Source organism: Bos taurus, chromosome 1 (genome assembly GCF_002263795.3).
Source record: "Bos taurus isolate L1 Dominette 01449 registration number 42190680 breed Hereford chromosome 1, ARS-UCD2.0, whole genome shotgun sequence".
Classification (NCBI taxonomy): Eukaryota; Metazoa; Chordata; class Mammalia; order Artiodactyla; family Bovidae; genus Bos; species Bos taurus.
In genome coordinates, this window is record NC_037328.1 from 72,729,175 (window position 1) to 72,751,844 (window position 22,670).

Sequence of the window (22,670 nt, forward strand, 5' to 3'; positions counted from 1 at the left end):
ACTAAGGACTGTTCTGAGAGGAATCTGTTCTTATAGTTTCTCTTTTTTCTGGAGGACAATTGCAGAATTTTTGTGTTGTTTAAGACACTTAGCAGCAGCAAGAGGCTTTGCTGCTAGGGACCTCACCTCTGTCTTTGTCAGAAAATAGAACAAGCCATTTGCCGCATGGATGGACCTAGAGATTATTATATTAAGTGCAGAAAGTCAGACAAAGACAGACAAATACCATAAGGTATCATCTATATGTGGAATCCAAAAAATCATATAAATGAATTTATTTACAAAACAGAAATAGACTCACAGACATAAAATACAAAAGTATGGTTACCAGAGGGGATAGTGGAGTAGTGGGGAGGGGAGGAGATAATAAAGAGTTTGAGATTAACATATACATGCTACTATATATAAAAGAGATAAACAACAAGGATCTACTTACAGTACAGGGATCTATATCTAATGCCTTGTAACAATCTATAATGGAAAAGAATCTGAAAAAGATCCTTTATATCCATGTGTGTGTGTGTGTAACTGAATCACTTTGCTGTACAACTGAAGCTAATACAACATTGTAAATTAACTATACTTCAATTTTTTAAATGGTTATTGGCTGGAGGAAGAAAACAGGACACAGAATCTTGGCCTTAATCCAAGACTTGGATTTGCAGGGACCAAGAATCCAGGAGATGGGACTTCCCTGGTGGTCCAGTGACTGGGGCTCCAAGCTCCCAACGCAGGGGGCCTGGGTTCCATTCACGATCAGTGAACTGGATCCCACATGCCACAGCTAAGACCAAAGATCTCTCATGCCACAATTAAGACCTGAAACAGCCAAATATAGTAAGAATAAATATTTTCTAAACAGACTCCAGGAGAGTCAGTAATCAGAGTGCTGATTATCCCTCAGTAACCATGGCTGGAGAGCCAAACCCAGAAACTAGGGCCTAGGATGGTCATATTGACCTCAGCCTTTTGCTCTTTCCCAAAAAACAGAAAAACATCCCTGACAGACTTTATTTTCTTGGGCTCCAAAATCACTGCACATGATGGCTGCAGCCATGAAATTAAAAGAAAAGCTCCTTGGAAGAAAAGCTATGACCAACCTAGACAGTATATTAAAAAGCAGAGACATTACTTTGCCATCAAAGGTCCATCTAGTCAAAGTTATGGTTTTTCCAGTAGTCATGTATGGACATGAGAGTTGGACTATAAAGAAAGCTAAGCACCAAAGAATTGATGCTTTTGAACTGTGGTGTTGGAGAAGACTCCTGAGAGTCCCTTGGACTGCAAGGAGATCCAACTAGTCCACCCTAAAGGAAATCAGTCCTGAATATTCATTGGAAGGACTGATGCTGAAGCTGGAATGCCAATACTTTGGCCACCTGATGTGAAGAACTGACTTATTGGAAAAGACCCTGGTGCTGGAAAAGATTGAAGGCAGAAGGAGAAAGGGATGACAGAGGATAAGATGGTTGAATGGCATCACTGACTAAATGGACATGAGTTTGAGTAAACTGGGAGTTGGTGATGGACAGGGAAGCCTGGCGTGCTGCAGTCCATGGAGTCACAAAGAGTTGGACATGACTGAATGACTGAACTGAACTGATAAAACAGGAACATTACCTTCCTTGTGTGTTTCCAGATTTAAGCACTGGAGTTGGACTCCACAGCAGAGAACTGAGATGATACAAAACTGCTAGAGGCTAACATAGAGATGCATTTTTGTTTCCCTCCATCCATCCAGGAAGTAGCCCATCAGGGAAAGAAGGATTGGTGGCACTGATGTTGGGAGCTCTCAGCCATGAGTTTATCTCCTTAGCTCATTCTGGTCTCAAAGAAGGTCAGATCTGAGAGAGAAGGAGTGATTAGAGCCTAGTGTGACCCCAGGAGGGGGATCTGGACAAGGCCATGCAGACATGGGTGTGAGGTGTGGCTCAGAGGTGAGAAAGGGCGGGTGCTGGGAGAGGTGTACAAGCAAGGGGGCAAACTGCACTCTTCACAAGGCAAAGGGGGTGGGGAGGAGGGCTAAGCCACAAGACACCGTGGGAGCTTGAGTAGTCAAACAGACTGAGAGTCAGTTGGCTGAACTTGGCCCATGACAGAGAGCAAGCCACACCACACACCAGTTCTGGACCTCACTCCCCTAGGGACCTGGGCAAGCTAGGGACATTGGCAAGCTCATTGGGAGTTTCAGAAGCAGAAGGCAAAAAAGCCCAGGACATTAAGATACTTGCCATAACACTGTTCACTCATTCAGACATCCATTCCCTGAACAAATGTGTACCGAGCCTTCTCTATGTACCAGGCACTGTGTAAGGAGACATCCTAGTAAATAAGAGAGATGTGGCTCCTGTTCTTACGAGGGCTGCAGTTTAATGAAGAAGGTAGATGCTGAATTAATTTTGAGGTGAATGGTCAGACAGAAGGGTCAGAGTAGAGGGGGTGGAGTTTGGGTGTGGACAAGTTTAGAGAGTGACCAGCATTGCAAGCCAGAGGGCAGAGGGAGCAGGTGCTTGCAAAGAACAAGACTATGTGGAGTGGAGTTGAGTCAAGTTGTTGGCATGATCCTGGGGTGACATGATGGTCCCAGGTGGGGCTATGGCTTCTAGGAGAGTCTTGCAGGTACACTTAGCCAGGTCCGTATTGGACTTGATGTGTGGGGAATGGATAAGGTGAGTCATGAATGACCCTGGGTTTATGGCATGGGGACTAAGCGAGGCTGGGGTAGGAGTGAGAAGCAGGGAGATAACCTCACACAGTCTCTTCATCTCCAGATCACACAGTCACGTGGCTTCTGATTCAGCAATGGAGATCCGAGGCTGTTTGGAATGAAAGTGGTTCTTCTCTACAGAGCTATAATACCAGGAAGAGGCTGGCAATCTCTTTGCTCTTCTTGAGTATCAATTCCTTCTCAATGTTTCCTTCTCAAAATGAGCTGAGATGACCCACGTTAGGAATTGGAATTTGGGAGGGGAGACTCAGGAGCACATTCTTAAAAAGAAGATGAATGAAGTCGATGGAAACTCAATGTCACCCTGGGAGTGACAGGGAGTGGGACAGTGCAAAGCATCTCCACACCCTGTGGACAAATCTCTTCCCTCTATGATCTCACCTGGCAGTAGATATTCCATGTGTTTAGCTTCCTAGTCTGTCAAACAGAGGCACATACCTCACAGGATTGCGGAGAGAAATAAATTAGGCAAAGCATGTTAGAGCCCCACACGCTGCCCTGAAGTGCAGCATGTTCTTGGTAAATGTCAGCTTCTGTCCTACCCCCTTGGCCTGAACCAGCCCCTGTGGACTGGAGGATAGATATTATGTACCGCCCTGGCTTACGATGCACAGTGAGGTAAGTATGTTGAAGTCCTGGACGACCTGCACAGTGTTATAAAAACAGAGGTGTAATTACCATCGAGATCATGGTGACTCATGGTAATAATTATACTGAAATGTGACTGGAGGGTCAGTAGCCTTGTAAACAGCAGGGATAGCTGGAGTCCCTTTGTAAGAACTATGGGTAGGAACGGTATGGCTGGCTGGGAGAGCTGGGGACATGGTCAGAAGGGCTTGAGATTAAATCTTGACTCTGGTCATGATAAGGTCACACTTTTAGTTGTGTGACCTTATGAAAATGCTTGACCTGTCTGGGTCTTATGATATGGGTAATGCCATCCAGCTCATAGAGTTGGCCCCAGTTAGCAAGTTAACATGTAGAGCTTCCCAGTACCCACAAGGAAGAAGACAATGTCAAGGCCAGGTAAAGGAGTAATTTAACTTCATGCTGCTTTTGGTTTCTCTTCTGTGAAATATGGATATTAATAGTACCTGCTTCCTAGGGTTTGATGACTAAATCATATGATGTGAGGAAAATACATACAACGCCTGATTAGTCAATTATTACCAAATTAAGTGTTCTGGACAGATGTCTCTGCCCCCACTCCAGGCATTCTGGGACTTTGCCTATGGTTCTTAGCTCTGGGCAGAAGGCTTCTGTAGAGCAGGAGGGTCCTGGATTCCACAGAGAGCTTTGTACCCTCTCATGGTCCCTGTAGGGAGCAGCCTAGAAGTCATTTGGGAAGGATGGTGGATTCAGAATCTTTTGATAACCTTAGCAGAATCTGTGATGCTTTTACAATTTTAAGACCTACCCTTCTCCTCTATGGAATAGAGATAGCTCCTGTCTTAGTCAGGGTTTTCCAGAGAATCAGAATTAATGGGATATATATACCTATTTGGACTTTCCCAGTGGCTCAGTGGTAAAGAATCTGCCTGCCAAGCAGGAGACCCAGATTCGATCCCTGGGTCAGGAATATCCCCTGGAGAATGAAATGGCAACCCATTCCAGTATTCTTGCCTGGGAAATCCGATGGACCGGTGAGCCTAGTGGGCTATAGTCCATAGGGTCGCAAAGGGTCAGACACAATTTAGTGATTAAACCACCACCACCATATACATATTCATTTATTTATTTACTGTAAGGAATCCCCCCTCCTGATTTTAGAGGCTTAGTAAATCTGCAGGTAGCTGCAGTTTGAGTCCAAAGGCATTCCACTGGTATAATTCCTTTTGCTCAGAGGAGGTCAGTCTTTGTTTTACTCAGGCCTTCAACTGATTGGATGAGGCCCACCCACATTATAGAGGGCCACGTGCTTTACTCAAAGTACACCAATTTACATGTTCATCTCATCCAAAAGCACCTTCACAGGAAACATCCAGAATACTGTCTGACTGAAGATCTGGGCACCATGGCCCAGCCAAGCTGACAGACACATAAAATTAACCACTGCAGCTCTTTTCTTCCACATTTTTTCTTTTGTAAATTTTCTGGATTCAAACTAAGGCTTTAGAAGAAACAGGAACATCAACAGACCCTAGGACCCTGTAAGGTTCACCCACTTCCCTTGAGATGACTTAGTATCAGCCTAGAGATCAGCAAAAGTATCTGGCCATGGAGAAGAAGAGCAGAGACAGGGAGTAACGGACTCCAGGTCACAGCAGAGCCTGCCCTCTACGCTATGAATCCCTACCAGCTCCATGTTCTCAGAGTGGGTGTTAACTCCACTCTCCTAACACCCAAATGCCAAGGAGTGCAGCTCTTTTTTGTCTACAGAGGCCTCTGACTGCTCCCTGCCCTGTCTGAAAGATCAGCTGTTCCTATAGGATATCTTCCAGGCTTTTCTTTCCAAAACACTCTTTCCTGCCCCTCCCCCCCACCAAATGTATTGCCTTCTGCCGAGCTGGACTGGATTGAGATCAATGACATTAATTTGCACTTAGGAGGAGTTAGTGATTTTCCCTCTTTAGATATCAGGAGGCTTCCTGAAGCTTGTGGTCAGATAAGCTATTTTAAATCCTCTACAGAAAGTTCCTCAGGCAAATCACAGGATCTTGGAGTAGGAAGGAGTTTCTGGAAAAGTTAAATTTATCCAATTCCTTTATTTGCAGATGAAAGCACAAAAGACCCAGGGTAGGGAAGTAATATGCTATGGATATCAGGATGCACAGCTAAACAGAGGTCTTGTAGTATTCTATTCCTATATCAGGATTTCGTCCCAGGAAGAAGGAGCCTGGTGCTGGCTAGGGCAGAGACGTGGAGAGGAAGTGTCCAGTAGGAAGCTCTCCTATAGTCCAGGTGATAGCCCTGATAGGGGCTGGGCTCTGCAGTTGCAGGGTAGTGGAGAGGATGAAGGCTAAACATTCCATCCAAAGAGAGCTCTGAAAGAGAACTGATGGGTATAGTGACTGGTTGAATATGAACTGGGAGAAAGATGGGGTTCACGGTTCCTGTCTTGGTTGTTGAATAGAGGCTACCACCCAGGTCTGTGGAGCATTTTAGAGGATGGGCCATGAGCTTTGGACAGGTTAGGGGAGGTATGTCCAGAGGAGACTGTTTTTAGGTAGTGGAACATATGGGGCTGAAACTCAAAACATGGGATTGAGCATGAGATATAGGATCCACCAGCATGTTCCGGAAACTGAACCCATGAGAGGGAGGATCTGACAAGAGAGCTCATGGCCAAGCAAAAGTAGAACCAAAGCAACTTCTGGGTCAGAGCTTGTTCCACAAAGCCATCCCAAAGGAGGATGACCAATGCTCACTGACTCCTCCTTAAAGAGGGCCTCTGTTCCGTGTTCTCAGTGCTCTCTTCCTTTGACAAACACCCCACAGGTCTGTAGATAGAACACCACTCCTCCTTGCCCAAGAAGTAAATGCCCCCCATGTTCTCAGGGACAGCAAGTCTTGGTAAAGAAGAGTTTCTTTGGAATGGGGAGAGCTTGGACGGGGAGGGTATGGGTGCAACTAACTTCTCAGTTTCCCCACCACCCAAAGGTGCCTGAGGTCAAGAAAAGCATCTGAGTTATCTGACATCCCGGGCTACCAGGCTGGCCCAGAGCCTCACAGAAGGGATGGAACAGCCCCTGAGAGGTTAAGTGGCTTTCTCAGAGGCCACCCTGAGTGCAGCATTAAGAACCACTGTCAGTCATTTGTCACCTTGAGCTCCTTCCAGCTGCTTGGTAATTCATGGTAAATCCCCAACGAGTATGTGTTCTGCTTCCTGGCAGCTTTCAAAAAATAGAAGTCAAGAGAAAATGAAAGCATTTCTGAGATCTCTTAGATCAGGTGGCTTAAACACTTTTTTTCTTAAATTTAAAAATAACTCACTCTAGACTTAGCAGAAAATTCATTCAGAAGGACTTTGGCATAGCAGCATGAGTTGACAACTCTTTTTCTGAATTATACATTATTTATTCAGTGTCAACTATGAACCTGGCAGGTAATGAGCTAAACTAAACTTCCTGGTGTGTATGTGCATGCACATACACACACACGCACACACACACACAGAGCTAGAAATAAGGGGGTGATTGTATTCTCACTGTGGGATGGCCCCTACAAAGAGGAGCACTAACAATGTTGGTGGTGAGGATCTCTTCCTGCTCTAAATGGGGAAGGAAACTTGGTTGCATCTCTGTGCATGAAGCACAGCACTGGGAGCTGACCATGTGTAATGACATTTGTTCTCCATTACAAGCCAGGAGGTGTATATCATTACTTCCCTTTTACAGATAAGCGAATGGGGACTTTGAAGGTAGTAATAACATACCTGAAGCCTTGAACTCAAGTCTCCAATTCAAAAATCCAGAGCTCTAGAGAGTAGCATGGAAACATAAATAATACCATATGTAAAATAGATAGCCAATGGGAATTCGCTCTATGACTTAGGGAACTCACACTGGGGCTCTGTAACAACCTGGAGGGGTGGGAAACAGAGGGGGTGGTCAAGAAGAGGGGACATATATACACCTGTGGCTAATTCATGTTGATGTGTGGCAGAAATGAAACCAATATTGTAAAGCAATTATTCTTCAATTAAAAATAAATAAATTAAAAAACAAAACCCAGAGCTCTCTTCAATACTGCATTAGAAGAAACTGATGGTTTCTTGGTAGTTAGTCTCCAAAATGGCCCCAGTGAACTACTCTTAGTGGTTGCTGCTGCTGCTGCTGCTGCTAAGTCGATTCAGTCGTGTCCGACTCTGTGCGACCCCATAGACGGCAGCCCACCAGGCTCCCCCGTCCCTGGGATTCTCCAGGCAAGAACACTGGAGTGGGTTGCCATTTCCTTCTCCAATGCATGAAAGTGAAAAGTGAAAAGTGTAAGTGAAGTCGCTCAGTCGTGTCCGACTCTAAGTGGTTGGCCCACGCTGAATCCAGGCTGGCCCATGTAACCAAATGAATGTGGCAGAAATGATGCTGCGTGACTTCTGAAGTGAGGTCATAAGAAGTCTTCCAGCTTCTTGATCTCTTAGAATGTTTGTTCTGAAAGAAGTCAGCTGCCATGTAAGAAGTCCGACTTCTCTGAGATTTCCACGCTGTGAGGAAGCCCAACCTAAAAACATAAAGAGGCTACATGAGGAGAGAGAGATGCCCAGCTAACTCCCAGCTGTTCAAGCCATCTCAGCAGAGGAAAAAGCATGCAAGCAAAGAACCTATTTTGAATGTTCTTAGTCAAGTCTTCAGAGGACTTTAGTCCCTCAGCTGCCACCTGACTGCAACTGCCTGAAGAATCTCAGATAAGATCAAACAGGTGAGACCAAGCAACCTTTAGAATCATGAGAAATAATTATTTTTGCTTTAAATGATTGTTTTTGAGTTTCACATTGATAACTGAAACAATTGGGCTTCAGGACTATTTCATCTATTATGGTCATTGTGACCAATTTTTATTAACCACTTACTATATGTCAGGCACTGCACTAAGCATTCTACATTTATTATTCCAACTGGTTTTCACAAGAACTCTATGAGACAGTGCTTATTATTATTCACTTGACCAGATTTACATATAAGAAAGGTTCAGAGATGTTAAGTAATTAAACCCAAGGTCACACAGCTGGTGGGTAAAAAGGCCGAGATGCAAACTCCAACAATCCACCTGTCGATGTCATGCTGTCACATACTGTGCCTCTCTGTGACGAGATGCAGGTAACTCCAGGGACTGACCCCTAACCAATGGGCTCAGATCTGGGGAGTTTGCCTTGGAAAGTATCCCTGTGCCTAGGAAGCTTGTTCTGGAAAGTTTGGAGCATCTGGGTTCATGCTGAGTCTTCCAGGGACAATCATCCAGGGCTTTCTGAATTCATTCGCACAGAGAAACAAATGGTTCTGACCTTTTCTTTTTAAAATGTTTTTCAAGGGAAGTCGGTGCTGCCAGCAGGGTCTAGATTGATGGCTTTGGATGCTGAGAAGGAGAGCCTACACCCTGAGTTGCTTCACTTGGTACCATGGGTCAGAGCAGCCAGAGACACAGCAGGGCTCGGAAATGTCATGTCGATTACCTATTCAGAACAGTCTCCTTCCCTTTTCTCCCCAGCTTTATCACTTTTCTCATCTGTGGGACGTTGAGGGCTGCCCTAGATTTCCTGTCCTCAGAGCAAAAGAGATGGGAAGAGCAGTACTCCAGCCACATGCAAAGAGAGGGCAGCGATGAAGACAGGAAGTAGAGTAGGGGCGGAGGACCACAGCTCTGAGCGAAGGCGTGTGCATCAACACCACTGGTTCCCCTAGGCTGGGCCCCAGGAAGGCACCAGACCAGAGCCACACAGGCCATGCTCCCCAAAGACACAGCCCTCCGTGGGTAGTTGGGAGACAGAACACTGGGCCCCAGAGACTGTGGCCCTCATGCGCAGTGGCAGCTCTTATTCCAGGCTGAAGTATTGAAAAGTGCTGATCTTCTGGGTGTGCCAATTGTTCTCTCTTTTTCCCCTAGCCAGGCTTCTCCGTGGTCCATGTCCCCATACCCTTCTCCAACCCCTCGCTAATGCTGTCCTCAGAGTGCATCCTGATGCAGGCAGAGGGGTGAGGGGTGTGAGTCCAGAATGGCACTGGGGCGTGATGAGAGGCACATGATCTCCTCTACACTTGGTAAGACATGTTAGCTTGGTGGGGAAGTCCTCCACATTCCAGCCTCCTGAGAGCAAAGCATCCAACCTGCCCTGCTGCCCCTCCATCCCCATCCAGGCTCTGCCCTGCTCGCCCAGAGCCCTCTGCTTGAGCAGCTTTCATCATGGTGGGGAAGTCTCTTCTCTCCACTCCCACTGTCATCACATTTCCCAAACATGAGTCCTTTAAGTACATTTTTACCATTTTTTTTCCATAGCCATATACCGCTTGTACTTTTATTTACTTACTAGTTCTTAAATTGGCTTTCCTTTATATTTAAATTAGTTGATTTTAAAAGTAAAAATATATGATGAAAAACCATTATCACTTACTGTAAATGGAAGATGCCTATACAAATGAATACAGAAAACCTCAAAAGAATGTCATTAAATTTGAGCTAAATATTGTTGTCTGCCAAGATCTAGGCTTGAGACTTGGCCTGTGTTTGTTCAAAGGAATGTTACTATCTGTGAAAAATGCATCAACGGAAACATTCCTTAATGTAAATTTAAAAAATCAAAGAGAATGAAAAAGGGCAAAATCTTTTTGTTCTGCGATTTAGTGCTATTCAGTGTGGTGCATGGATCTCCCTAAAATCATTTCTCCTCCCACCCATAGCCTGTACTTTATGCTCTGATAGTTATTGTCCTGCTTAATCCTGCTGTGCCTTTAAAGACCAGCTCAAAGGCCTTTCTTATCACTCTTGCATATACCTTTCTCTTCTTTTTCTAAATATTTATAGTAACAGATATCATTTGATAATGAGCAAGTACAATTTATTATGACACTAATTGTAACCTGTCACCTAATTGTTCTATTTTTACAGGGTGTCATCCTCCTACAAGGCAATAATTGTAAACTCTTTTTTGGGTGTGCACATGTATATATTTGTATGAAGAGGGAGTGATGGCAATTTCACACAATATCTCTCATGTTGTTAAGCACAAAGGAGATGCTTGATTTATCCTGCTGAGTTAAATACAACTCCCTGTTACTACTAATTGTGATGCTCAAGTTGATTTTTTTAACCATCATATCAAATAATATGTATAAAAAATAACAAACAAACTTCCCAGCTCAGCATATTTATTTCACATGATGTACCAAACAACACAGTTCTGGCATAACAAAAACTTGTGGAATCACCTCTGAATTGTCTGCAATTGGAATTATATAAGTTATAAAGAGATAGCATGGGAGATTTATTAACTGACTAACTGTATCTTTTATCCTTTGCCCTCTTCCTTATCCATTCAGCAAAAGTTGATAGAGCACTGACCACATAACAAACACTAGGGGAATAAAAGTGAAGAATAAATTGTGTTTCTGATTTGGAGAAGCTCATAATTTATAAAGAGAGATGACATGAAGACCAATCATTACAAGTCAATACAAATGCAGTGATGCAGGTATCCACCGTGGGCTATGGGAGCCAGGAGCAAGGTTGTGATTCTGACTAGGAGAGCTGGAAAAGGTAACACAAAAGAGATGACCTTTGAATTAAGATTCGAAAATGAGACAGACTTGTCAGAGAGAGAGCACTCCAGGCCAACACGTGAGCAGAAGCAAGGGTCTGATGGCTTGCAACTGGGTGTTTCTGAAGTGGCTGTGACTAGAGGTGGTGAGAGAATGAAGTGTCTGGATAAAGGGGTAAGAGATAGAAGTAGAATGAGAGATAGGGGTCAAACTGTAAAGGTCTTTATATGCCTGGCAGTGAGGAGTTATAGAAGGTCTTTCAGTAGGAATGTATTGGGTTGGCCAAAAAGTTCATTTGAATTTTTCCATAGAGTCTTACAAAAAACCCCGAAAGAAATTTTGGCCAACTCATTATAATAGAGATGGCTAGTTACCCAGTTACAGTGTTTATTCTCATCTTCCTTCTTTTTTACTGAGTTTGGCTGTTTAGCTGCTGCTGCTAAGTCGCTTCAGTCGTGTCCGACTCTGTGCGACCCCATAGACGGCAGCCCACCAGGCTCCCCCCTCCCTGGGATTCTCCAGGCAAGAACACTGGAGTGGGTTCCCCTATTAATTTACAAACCAAAACACCAAATTCCTCAGTTTCCCACAAAGTGGGAGGCAGCCATACGAATAAGTTTTAACAAAGAGACATAAGCAGAGTGTTGTAAGGAACTTCTAGGAAAGCTGCTGAAAGGGAGAAGAGTTAGCCAGATGAGACCCCATTTTCCCTTCTGCATTTTGTCTTCTTTTGGTTTGCAACTTGGACATGAATAGTTGGAGTTCCAGCAATCCTTTTGGGCTACAAAGTCACTTTGATGATGAAAACCCAAACTGAAAATTATGGAGTAGAAAGAGCTGCTGACCCTGTGGGTCACCTTGTCTTTTGAGTCAGAAATAAAGAAATTTTCATGTTGTTACAATTATTGCTACTTGAGGGTTTTGTAATATTCAGCCAAACCTAATCTTAACAAATACAGGGATTCATGGTCTCTTTGACTTAAAGACCATGTCTGATGACTCCAGTATCTGGGTATGCTTTGGATCTGTTTATGCATATTTTTTTCTCTTGGTTTCCATCATTCGATCTTACCTCCTGGTATCACTGGAAATTTTTGATTGAAAACCAAACATTGCATAGGACAAGCAGGGAGGGAGGAGATAGATTTGAGGAAAGTGGGCAATTTAGGAAAGTGGAGTGAGCTGAAATCAGTCTCGGATTAGCGGTGGACATGAGAGAGAGGAAGAATTCAAAGATGGCTTTCAGGTCATGGCCCTCAGACGTCTCGGGCAACATGGCCCTCAGATGTCTTGTCCTTAGATGATCTCAAGGAGTCAGGGAGAATTCCCGCTAGGAACTTTGGAGGTGGTCACATCAAGTGCACCGTGTGCAATGCCCCTTGCCGCCAGTTATGTCTGCAGGTTAGCAGTAGGGCAGCATGCCTTCCCCGGGCTAGCTCAGTAGCATGATTTTAGTGTGAGTCTGGCTGCTTCCCTTCTGCTCACCCTTCCTCTCTGCCTTCTCCCCCCTGACCCTCACCTCCTCTCCATCCTCCTTTCACCTCCTTCCCCTTCTCCTTTATGTCTCGCTTCTCAAGCCTTTGGGGCAATTCTGATACCATTAGAATGAACTTATTTTCTATTTCTGGAGTCCATTTCTGTGCCTTGCAACTCAGAACTCCGATGGACAAAGATTTGTGCACTCATAATGTTCAATTCGTGTATGACAAAGGGTTTTCTCACCATGAATTAAATTTCTTAATAGAACTTAAAAGCAGACTTGCTCTGTTTTTCATATATTCTCAAAAATGATGGGGAAAGGCCAGAACATAGAGATGAAGGGTGGAACAGAACGACTATTTCAAGCAGTATTGCATAATAAATATCTATTGCTCAGTCGAAACCATGAAAATGGTTAATATGTCTCAGACATTATGTAGAGAAAGAAAGATAGCTTATAAGTTTTTAGTCTATCCCCTTCATCGATCAAGGTGAGATGCTCCATTCTGGGAACGCTGAGCTAATTTCAGGGATTCAGGATATATGACTTCCTCTTAGCATGCTGCCCGGCTGCTCAAGCAGAGGCCAGCCCAGCACTGGCCCTTCAGCTGGGAAGCAACAGGCTGTCTGCTGGGCCTGGGCAGGACCGGCCTGCCCTGAGTGCCAGCACTCTGCTCCTCCAGGGCCTGGAGGCTGTACAGGGAGTGGACCATCCAGTATCCCTGGGGCAGGTAAAGTGGGACCTCAGGGGAAGATGCAGGTTGATTTGTGACAGTCTCAGCCTACCCGTAGTGGCACTATCAGCTAGAAATGCTGGGGGACACTCACCTGGGCTCAGGTCCTCCTTTTGGAACCAACGTTGTGGCTGGACTGACCCTGGTGGTTCTTATTATGATTGCAAGATGCCATTAGACACATGCATCAGGAAACTTTGAAGCAGACAAGGGTTATTACTCACAGGTCCTGGAGGGTACATGGCATGCCCTGGGCCACATAGTGAGGCTGCAAGATAGGAGGAGATGGGGTAGGGAGAGAGAGAGACAGAGAAATAGAAAGAACATGCTGGTTCAGGATTCTTCTTCTATTGGGGCAGAGGTGGGGGTGGGGGGAGTCTAGAGGTTCACGAGGTCACTATTGGTGAATTTAAAACATAAGAACAGGAATTAAAAACACAGGGAGAAAAGGGGGGGAAAAGTGGTCCAATGGTCACTTAACTAAATCAACCAAAGATTTTTTAAACAAAGGAACTCCAAGGGGGTCGGCCTGGCTCTTTATCCATTGAGGATTACACCTCTGCAATGGATGCCTTGGCAATCGAAGCATAAGTCATGCACTGGCCTTACAAAAGAGAAAACCGTCTGTCAGGGTTCATGCCACACAGGGCATCACTAAGTCAGCGTGGCCCTAGAAGCCCAGCGGACCACAGGAGACCACACTTGGGCTCCTGCTGTTTGGAGATGAGCATGGGTCCAATCCTGTGACATTCTGCTGGCCACAACCAGGCACTGGGGCTCCACTTGGGGTCACTGAGGGTTAGTAAGTTCAGAGATATAGTTTGCACTTTCCAAAACTGATTCCAACTGGAAATAGATTGGAGGGAAGAAACTGTATATTACCAAATTAGTTAGGATCTGCTGGCTAGTTTCCACATGAAAGAGGATACAGATTCACACAGGAGGTTGTGGAAGGGGCATTAGGGGAGTGGGGAGAGCTGACAGACATTTCAGAGGCAGAAATGATGGAAGATCTAGGGTGACTACTAGGTGTTCTTCCTTAAGGCAGGTCCCCAGGGAAAGTCAGAGGATGTGGAAGAAAACTAATGAGTTTTGTTTGGATGTGGTGGTTTGTGGGTGTCTGTGGGAACTTCAAGGAAGTGAGACAGATGGTGAGTCTGAGGACCAAGGGCAAGTTCTGGGGGAGAGATTTGGATTTTGGGTCCTTGGTCAAAGCTGGCCTCTGGCAGATCACCCCTACCTCAGACTCTCTGGTGGCGGCCTGGGTGTCTGTATATGAACCACCCCCGACTCCCTGAGGTTGGACTTACTCACCATCTTTTGCTAGGACCTCCCTAGATGACCCAGAGTGCCCTGTGGGTGGCCATTTCTGTGGACCCTGTCCTCACGATACATCTTACCCTGTCTCTGAGGAAGTGGAGTTCTGCCAGGGGCAGGTCCAGCCAGCTCAGTCCTCATTGTCTAATGGGAGAGCTGACCGTGTGGACAGACTCACAGCCTTCGTGAGAACCACCCAGGAAGGCTACAAAAGCAGATGCAAGGGAGGCACAATTGTACGAGGAAATGTGAAGGTGCTGGAAGAATCTGGAGGAAAGTTACATCAACACAGACTGCAGCCGTGGCCCATAACTTGGCTCTCATTAATGCTAATTCATGATTTACCTATCTCCCACTGCCAGTCTACAGAGTCGCCGAGCCTGCATGCTCTCCTGATCCTTCTTCACTCACACACCCCTTTCTTATGGGATGAGAATCCCCCACATCTTCTTCCCAGTCAGCTAGGACACGTCCTTCAGCCCCTTCCACTGTCACCTCCTCTCTGAAGTCTTCTCAAGCCAGGACCAGTCTCCCTACTCTGGGCTCCCATGGTGCTCTGGGCAGCCTTGAATCTGGTACCACTTAGGACATCACCCAGAATGACATGTTTGCAGATTTGTCTCACTTGTCAAACTTTGAAGGCCCTTTTCATCTTTCTATGGTCTGGTACCTAGTTCAGTTCAATTCAGTTCAGTTCAGTCGCTCAATCGTGTCCGACTCTTTGCGACCCCATGAATTGCAGCACACCAGGCCTCCCTGTCCATCACCAACTCCCAGAGTTCACTCAAACTCATGTCTATCGATGGCCATCCAGCCATCTCATCCTCTGTGGTCCCCTTCTCCTCCTGCCCCCAATCCCTCCCAGCATTAGAGTCTTTTCCAATGAGTCAACTCTTCACATGAGGTAGCCAAAGTACTGGAGTTTCAGCTTTAGCACCATTCCTTCCAAAGAACACCCAAGGCTGAGCTCCTTTAGGATGGACTGGTTGGATCTCCTTACAGTCCAAGGGACTCTCAAGAGTCTTCTCCAACACCACAGTTCAAAAGCACCAATTATCTGGCGCTCAGCTTTCTTCATAGTCCAACTCTCACATCCATACATGACCACTGGAAAAACCATAGCCTTGACCAGACAGACCTTTGTTGGCAAAGTAATGTCTCTGCTTTTGAATATGCTGTCTAGGTTGGTCATAACATTCCTTCCAAGGAGTAAGTGTCTTTTAATTTCATGGCTGAAATCACCTAGTTAGGGCCTGGCAAAGAGGAATCTAATAACTATTTGTTAAGTGTATGCATTAATAAAATAATTACATAAAAGGACTAGAAATAACCTCAGCCTGGTCAACAGCAGACCTGAGTCCAGTCTCTTGGTCCCTGAATTACCTTGGGGTAATTCAGCATCGGAATTGGGGTAATTACCTCTTCAGCATCCTCATCTGTGAAATGAAGGAGGTAGAACCAGCGGTTGTTAGGGGTTGTTTGTTCTGTAACCTAAGAACCAACCTTACCCAACTGCTTGCTGTCTGAAAATAAGGGATCCCAAAGACACAAAGCTCTAATTAGAACTCAAAGGCCTGAAGACCTTAAAAGTCTTGCTAAGTCAAAACCCACTGGAGCCAGGAGAAGCTTCAGGGAAGAGGGGCTGGGAGCAGCCAAGTGGGGAGGGAGGCATCACAGGTACAGGAAGCAAAGGTACAGAAAGGAAACACATTTGGCGTGTACCAAGGAGCAGGGAGGGACTGGCTTTGTGGGAGCCAGGTAGTCGCCTCACCCTCCCATCATGCACAGGAATCACCGTCATGTTCTGTGTAGCCTCTCAGAAGGCAGAAGAGGGGGATCTGCATGGATAAATGACCGAGTCCCCTCATCTCTCAGCTGGAGAAACAGAGGATAACGGTGCTGGCCCAGGGCCTTGTGGAAGGTCTCCCGGCCCTGAGTCTGGGACCTGCTCTGTCTCCCAGGCTCATCTGTGAGTCTTCGAAGGATGGACACACCTGCCTCCCACATCTCCCAGGGGCCGCAAGCAGGATTCTGTACACAGAAGGTGTTTCATGAGTGCTCTGCGGGAACAAACAACCAGCCAAAGAACCCTGCAGGGTTCTGCTCAGTGTGCTGAGCAATAGCAACCATTTCCGGGGAGACTTGGGGAATTTTCCAGAGCTTTAGAGTCCTGGCACGGCTTGTCCTGAGCCTACAGGAGTAAATCGCTTACCTCTGTGAAATGAATTAACTCTCCCCGGGCACCTAGTGGTGAGAGAAAGAAGTCATTCGCTAAATGGCCCCTTCCTGCTGCATGAGAGAACAAATGTGCTTCACGTGGGCATGGAAATCACTTCTCTCAGGAACATTTCTGAAGAGAGTCGTTTCAGTAGGGCAGCTGGCGTCGTGACTGGAGCCAGCACTGTGATGCCACAGCCAGCCAGGCCTCTAGAGAGGTAGCTCCCTTTTATTTTCATTAGAGGGACCTCAGGCCAGGGTGGAGAGAGACTACGCCAGTGACAATCAAATATTTTCTTTCCCCATCCAGCCATCCTCAAGACTGAGGCCCAGGGAACAGAGGGGCCCCCAGGAGCCATTCAGGGGTGGAGATGAGACAAAAGGATCCTGACCCAGGGAGGGCTCTGCACTCGGCTGACCTCTCAGAGTCCTGGCCCATCCTCTCTTCAGGTCACTGTGTTAGTCACTGCACCCCACCCCCCACACACCCCTTTATTACCCCTTATTTTTTTAACACTTTATTTTTGTTTGTTTGTTTGTTTATTGAAGTATAGTTGATTTACAATGTTGTGTTGGTTTCTGGTGTACAGCAAAGTGATTCAGTTTTTTTAATATATACCTTTCAGATTCTTTTCTGTTATAGGTTATTACAATATATTGAATATAGTTCCCTTTGCTATACAGTAGGTTCTTTATCAGTCTAATGCATAATAGTGTGTATCTGCTAATTCCAGACTAATTTATCCCTCCCCACCTCTTTTACCCTTTGGTAACCATTAGTTTGTATTCTATGTCAGCGAGTCTATTTCTGCCTTGTAAATGAGTTCGTGTATATCATTTTTAACACAAAACACTTACCTGCATCACATATAAGTGAGAACAGATGATACTTCCCTTTATCGCCCCTCACTTTTCATCACAGGCACTTCTTCTGTGCCCGCAGGACCCAGGCGGTGAACTTGGAAGTGTAAGGAGCCTTCCCTGCCCCTCCACAGGTGAAGCAAGTCTGCTCCTCTATTTCTGAGCCATCCGAGTGCATGTTTTGTTGAAAATACTTAGAACTTATCATTCTTTGGGAATGAGAACTTTGAACAAGGAAACAAGAACATGAGGCAGTAGGAAAGAGACCGTGTGTGTCCTGAGTGGGACCCCTTCGTTCAGGCTGCCTCATTTTCTACATATAGTATTTATTTCACAATAACCCTGCTGAGGTGGACATTTAAAATATCAATTTAAAGATGAGGAGTATGAGATTTAGAAATATTTTTTACATTGCCCATGTTCATCATCTACCAGGTAAGACCTCACATTAGAAAAGTCTAGAACCTCATAGCTGGAACTCTCCTTAAACTCAATCCATCTGGTTTAATTCCTCCCCATCCTCTCAGGTTTCCTTTTTGTTTCCATTTCAGTCTTTTGGTCACTTTTCTGCTATCAGCAATAATTATGCTTTGCTCCAACCTCTTGGGCTACAAATCACCACTCTAGGGAAGCTGTGGGGAAAGAAATGGCAACCCACTCCAGTATTCTTGCTTAGAGAATCCTGTGGACGGAGGAACCTGGTGGGCTGCTGTCCATAGGGTCACACAGAGTCGGACACGACTGAAGCAACTTAGCGTGCATGCTTGCATTGGAGAAGAAAATGGCAACCCACTCCAGTATTCTTGCCTGGAGAATCCGAGGGACAGAGGAGCCTGGTGGGCTGCCATCTATGGGGTCACACAGAGTCGGACACGACTAAAGCGACTTAGCAGCAGCAGCAGCAGCAGGGAAGCCGAGTTCTGACACTCTCAAGAGTAGTTATTCTCCAGCAGAAGACTCTTCAGGGTCTATATGGGACAGCATACTTGCTCACATCACATTCTCTAATAAAAGACTTATCCATGATGCACATGATATTTTGGTCTCCATTGGCCTTATTCCCTTGTCTTATTCTGTACTTGTTCAGAGTATGGGTGAAGATGAACAGTGTTATTTGGATACTCAACCTAAGCTGAGTCCATAGGATTCTCTCTCCTGGATTTTGAGTCTTGAGACACATAGGGATCAAATTTGCTTGGAGTAGGGTTGTCCATAGACTGTGCCCTGGAGAGAAAGTGACCTTAGCTACCGAGGCACCAGGACCTACCATGGTTCCATCCTTCCAAGCCTGGGCACTCAGCTCTTTGTTTCTGAGAGGCACTACATTTGCTCCAGCCTTCTGGTTGGATCTTGAAGAAGAGACAAGATTTTTAGACAGTGATGGAAAGAAAGCAGGGCTGGGGTAGAGTTTCCAGGTAGAGAAGATGAGCAAAGGTAATGGGTAGAAAAGCCCAAGGAATGTTTAGAGGAGTCAAGTGTAATTGGCTGGAACATACTGCGTACGTAAGTGAGTAGGAGATGCAGCAGGCTAGGGCCAGCTCTTGATGGGCATTGAATGCACAACAGGGAATTTGGATTTTATAATGCAGGAATTCAGAGACACTGAACAAAGTGAAGCACAGGGTGGCGTGTGCAAGGACAGCCTGAAGCCAGATCAGATACTACAGAAAGGACCAGAATTACAGCCCCAGCTCTGCCACCTCGTCCGCCTGTCTCCCCTACTCCAGTCCCACTCTCCTAAGGTAATCAACGTTGACAGCCAATGTGTATTTTCCACACCTTTCCTTTTGCTTACGCAAGTAAAATTATAGCACCCATTCCCCCTTTAGAGAAGCTAACATGCTATCATATACGTTACTCTATAACTTGCTTTGTTTACTTAAATTCTGCAAACATTTTCCAAGTCAGTGCACACATATCTAACTCAGTTTTGTTTTTAATGGTTGCATTTTAATCCGTGTATGGGTTTCCCATAATTAAGCCAACCAATTAACTATGGATGGAGATTGAGATTGTTTCAAGCCTTTCCTAATACAAAAGATAGTGTAAATTTACTCTTATACACTTATTTTAACAACTTTTTTAAGAAAACATGCTCAAAAGTAGTACTCCTATGTTAAAAAGAAAGTCCATTTAAAATTTCAGTAAGTGTTTCCACATTAATTTTTCCAAAATGTTGTAGCAGTTAATTCCCACTACTGTACGCACTCATTTGATGGCAAAATTAAGAAGTTTATGAAACCAAGTGTGGGCAAATTTGTGCATTAACTCTTATACTCTCCTGGTAGAAACAGAAATCGATGCTATGTTTTAACAGGACTTTAGTATTGTAAAGTTGCGCGTTCATATACCCTGTAACCCAAACAACTAGGTATATACAAAAGAAAAACACTTTCACACCTATTCCAAGAAACTCATACAGCAATTATGACACAATAAGCAGAAACAACAAATATCCTTTGGCAGGATATTGAATTTATAAATTGTGGCATTGTCATACAATTGGTAGTAAAAATGAATGAATTATTACTACCTGCTATGCTACTGCTGCTGCCAAGTCGCTTCAGTCGTGTCCAACTCTGGACAACCCCACAGACGGCAGCCCACCAGGCTCCCCCGTCCCTGGGATTCTCCAGGCAAGAACACTGGAATGGGTTGCCATTTCCTTCTCCAATGCATGAAAGTGAAAAGTGAAAGTGAAGTCGCTCAGTCGTGTCCGACTCTTAGCGACCCCATGGACTGTAGCCTACCAGGCTCCTCCACTCATGGGATTTTCCAGGCAAGAGTACTGGAGTGGGTTGCCATTGCCTTCTCCAACTACATGCTATAATATAGTGTATATATATTATGTACTAAACAGACATGTATAAAATACTGAGTGAAAAATTAAGATCCAGAAGAATATTGTTTACCGTTGTAAGAAAAAAACTACACCTATAATAAAAATAAACAAAATTGTATATATAATAAAACTTTCAAAAATCAAGATAATAATAGACAAGTGGTTGCCTTAGGTAGGGGGAGGAAGAGGGAGTGGATGGAGGAGAAACACATAGGCAGACATATATTACTGTTGATGGTCTGATTCTTTGATGTGGTTCGTCAGTGTTAACTATATCATAAATAGAGGGTAGTTGACTGATTAATTTAAAAAGGGGCCATTCATGAGAGTGTGTCAGGAACCAAGGCTATAATAAGAAAAAGAAGACAGAGAAAAGTGAAACCAACATCAAGGAATAAGAGATGAGACTTCACTTGAGGGGACCAGGTTTCTGTGTGATGACAACTCAGGGCTCTTGACTCCTGGGTTTGGATCAGGGCATTTGTGGGGGATATTGACATATTCAATACAGATTTCTCACACAAAACCTGAGTTGCTTTGTAAAAACAAACTCCTTGGATTCCTTCTCCTTGTGCAGCAATGTCTTCAGGGTCTGTCATCGTGATGGTCTGGAAATGATTGGTTTCTTCCTATCTCATGTGTTTCACCCTTTGGAGAAAAATATTGTCTGGAAATTTTTATCTTGCCTTGCAGTTGAGGTGATTCAGCAGTCACACGCTTTTTGTCTGTGATACAGCATGAGGCTGTCCAGAGCAGGGTGAACTGTCCCAGAGAAAAGCTCTGTTCTCTTGCTGTTCAAAAGGCATTCTCACCTCCACATACCCTATCTGCTGTCCCAGCCAGCTGGCAACACCTCCAGGCCCAGGAAGGGCACAGATGAAAGGGTGGAGCAGACTGGATTGGGGAAGACTGCCATCTGAATGTGTTATCAGGAACCTCTTCCAGGTGGGGTCATCTTGGCCTCCTGAAGTGTTCCTGCGCTAAAATAATCCCCTTCCCTCCTAAACTGGAGTGATTGCCAACCAGCCAATAAGAAAGGGATTCGGTTGCTACTTGTTGGCCAGGTCCAGTCTAGATGGGTCAGGATGGGAACACGAATTTTCCATCTACTTTCGTATCCTGGGGCTTGGAATGGAGTTGTCTGGGGAGCAGCTATAATTGTGTAATGACGGATGAAGCACTCGTCTCTCCAGCAGGATGAGAAGATGGTGAGCTCTTATTGTTATTATTTTTGATTTACAAAAAGAGCAAGTCATAAAGCCCCAGGGCCACTTAGCTAATAGACACATAATTCACCAGGAGCTCTTAAAAGCCTCATGTTATGGGCATGATAGCCTTTTCTCTGCTTTCCCCCTAGCCTCAGTCTGACTGAACAGATGGGGCCAAAACCGACACAATCAGGACTGCCCCCAAACAGTCCAGATGTTTGCACCTGGCATCAAACCCCCTTCAGACCTGTGTTGCACCACTGGGCCCTCAGAATTTGTTGCACCAGTGAAGCTGAATTTGCCAATTCAAGAAGATGAAACTCTGCTGCTAGTCATCCCCCTGACCTACAGTCATGGCAGGGACTTCAAACACAGGGACCAGTCATCCCCACCCTGATTCTTCTCCCTTCAGACCCAGCTACACGGGTTATTTGGTCTCCATTGTTTAGTCACTAAGTCGAGTATGACTCTGCAACCCCATGGACTGTAGCCCACCAGGCTCCTCTCTTCATAGGATTTTCCAGGCAAGAATACTGGAGTGGGTTGCCATTTCCTTCTCCAGGGGATCTTCCTGACCCAGGGATCAAACCCAGGTCTCCTGCTTCACAGTCAGATTCTTTACCACTGAGCCACCAGGGAAGCCTTACTTAGACTCTAAAGAATCCTTATATTTTGGCAAAATACTCTGTCCACAATGGCCAGATTCTCTTCCCAATTTACCATCTTGAAATTCTACTCCTTCTTTAAGCACCAAGTCAACTGCTGCCTCCTAGCTGGCATTGTCTTCTTTCTTCTGGCTGGAATTAAATTCTTCTCCTTCTGCACTGGCCCTTTTCATGGCATCTAAACTATAATCTGGGTGTGGCGGTCTCTGCAGTTTCACCTTTTCTGTTTGCTGACAAGTCCCTTGCAGGTGAGGAATGAGGTCCCGAGAGGTAAGACAGGCAGAGCATTAAGCAGAGTGTGAGTGCGGCAGGTGCTAACAAACAGTAGCTCCTGTCTTTCTGCACAGTGCCTTGGAGCAGAGCAGACCTTCAGAGTTAGCTGAATGTGCATGGAACTGAGAGAAAGGACAAATGACAAACAAGCTAAAGT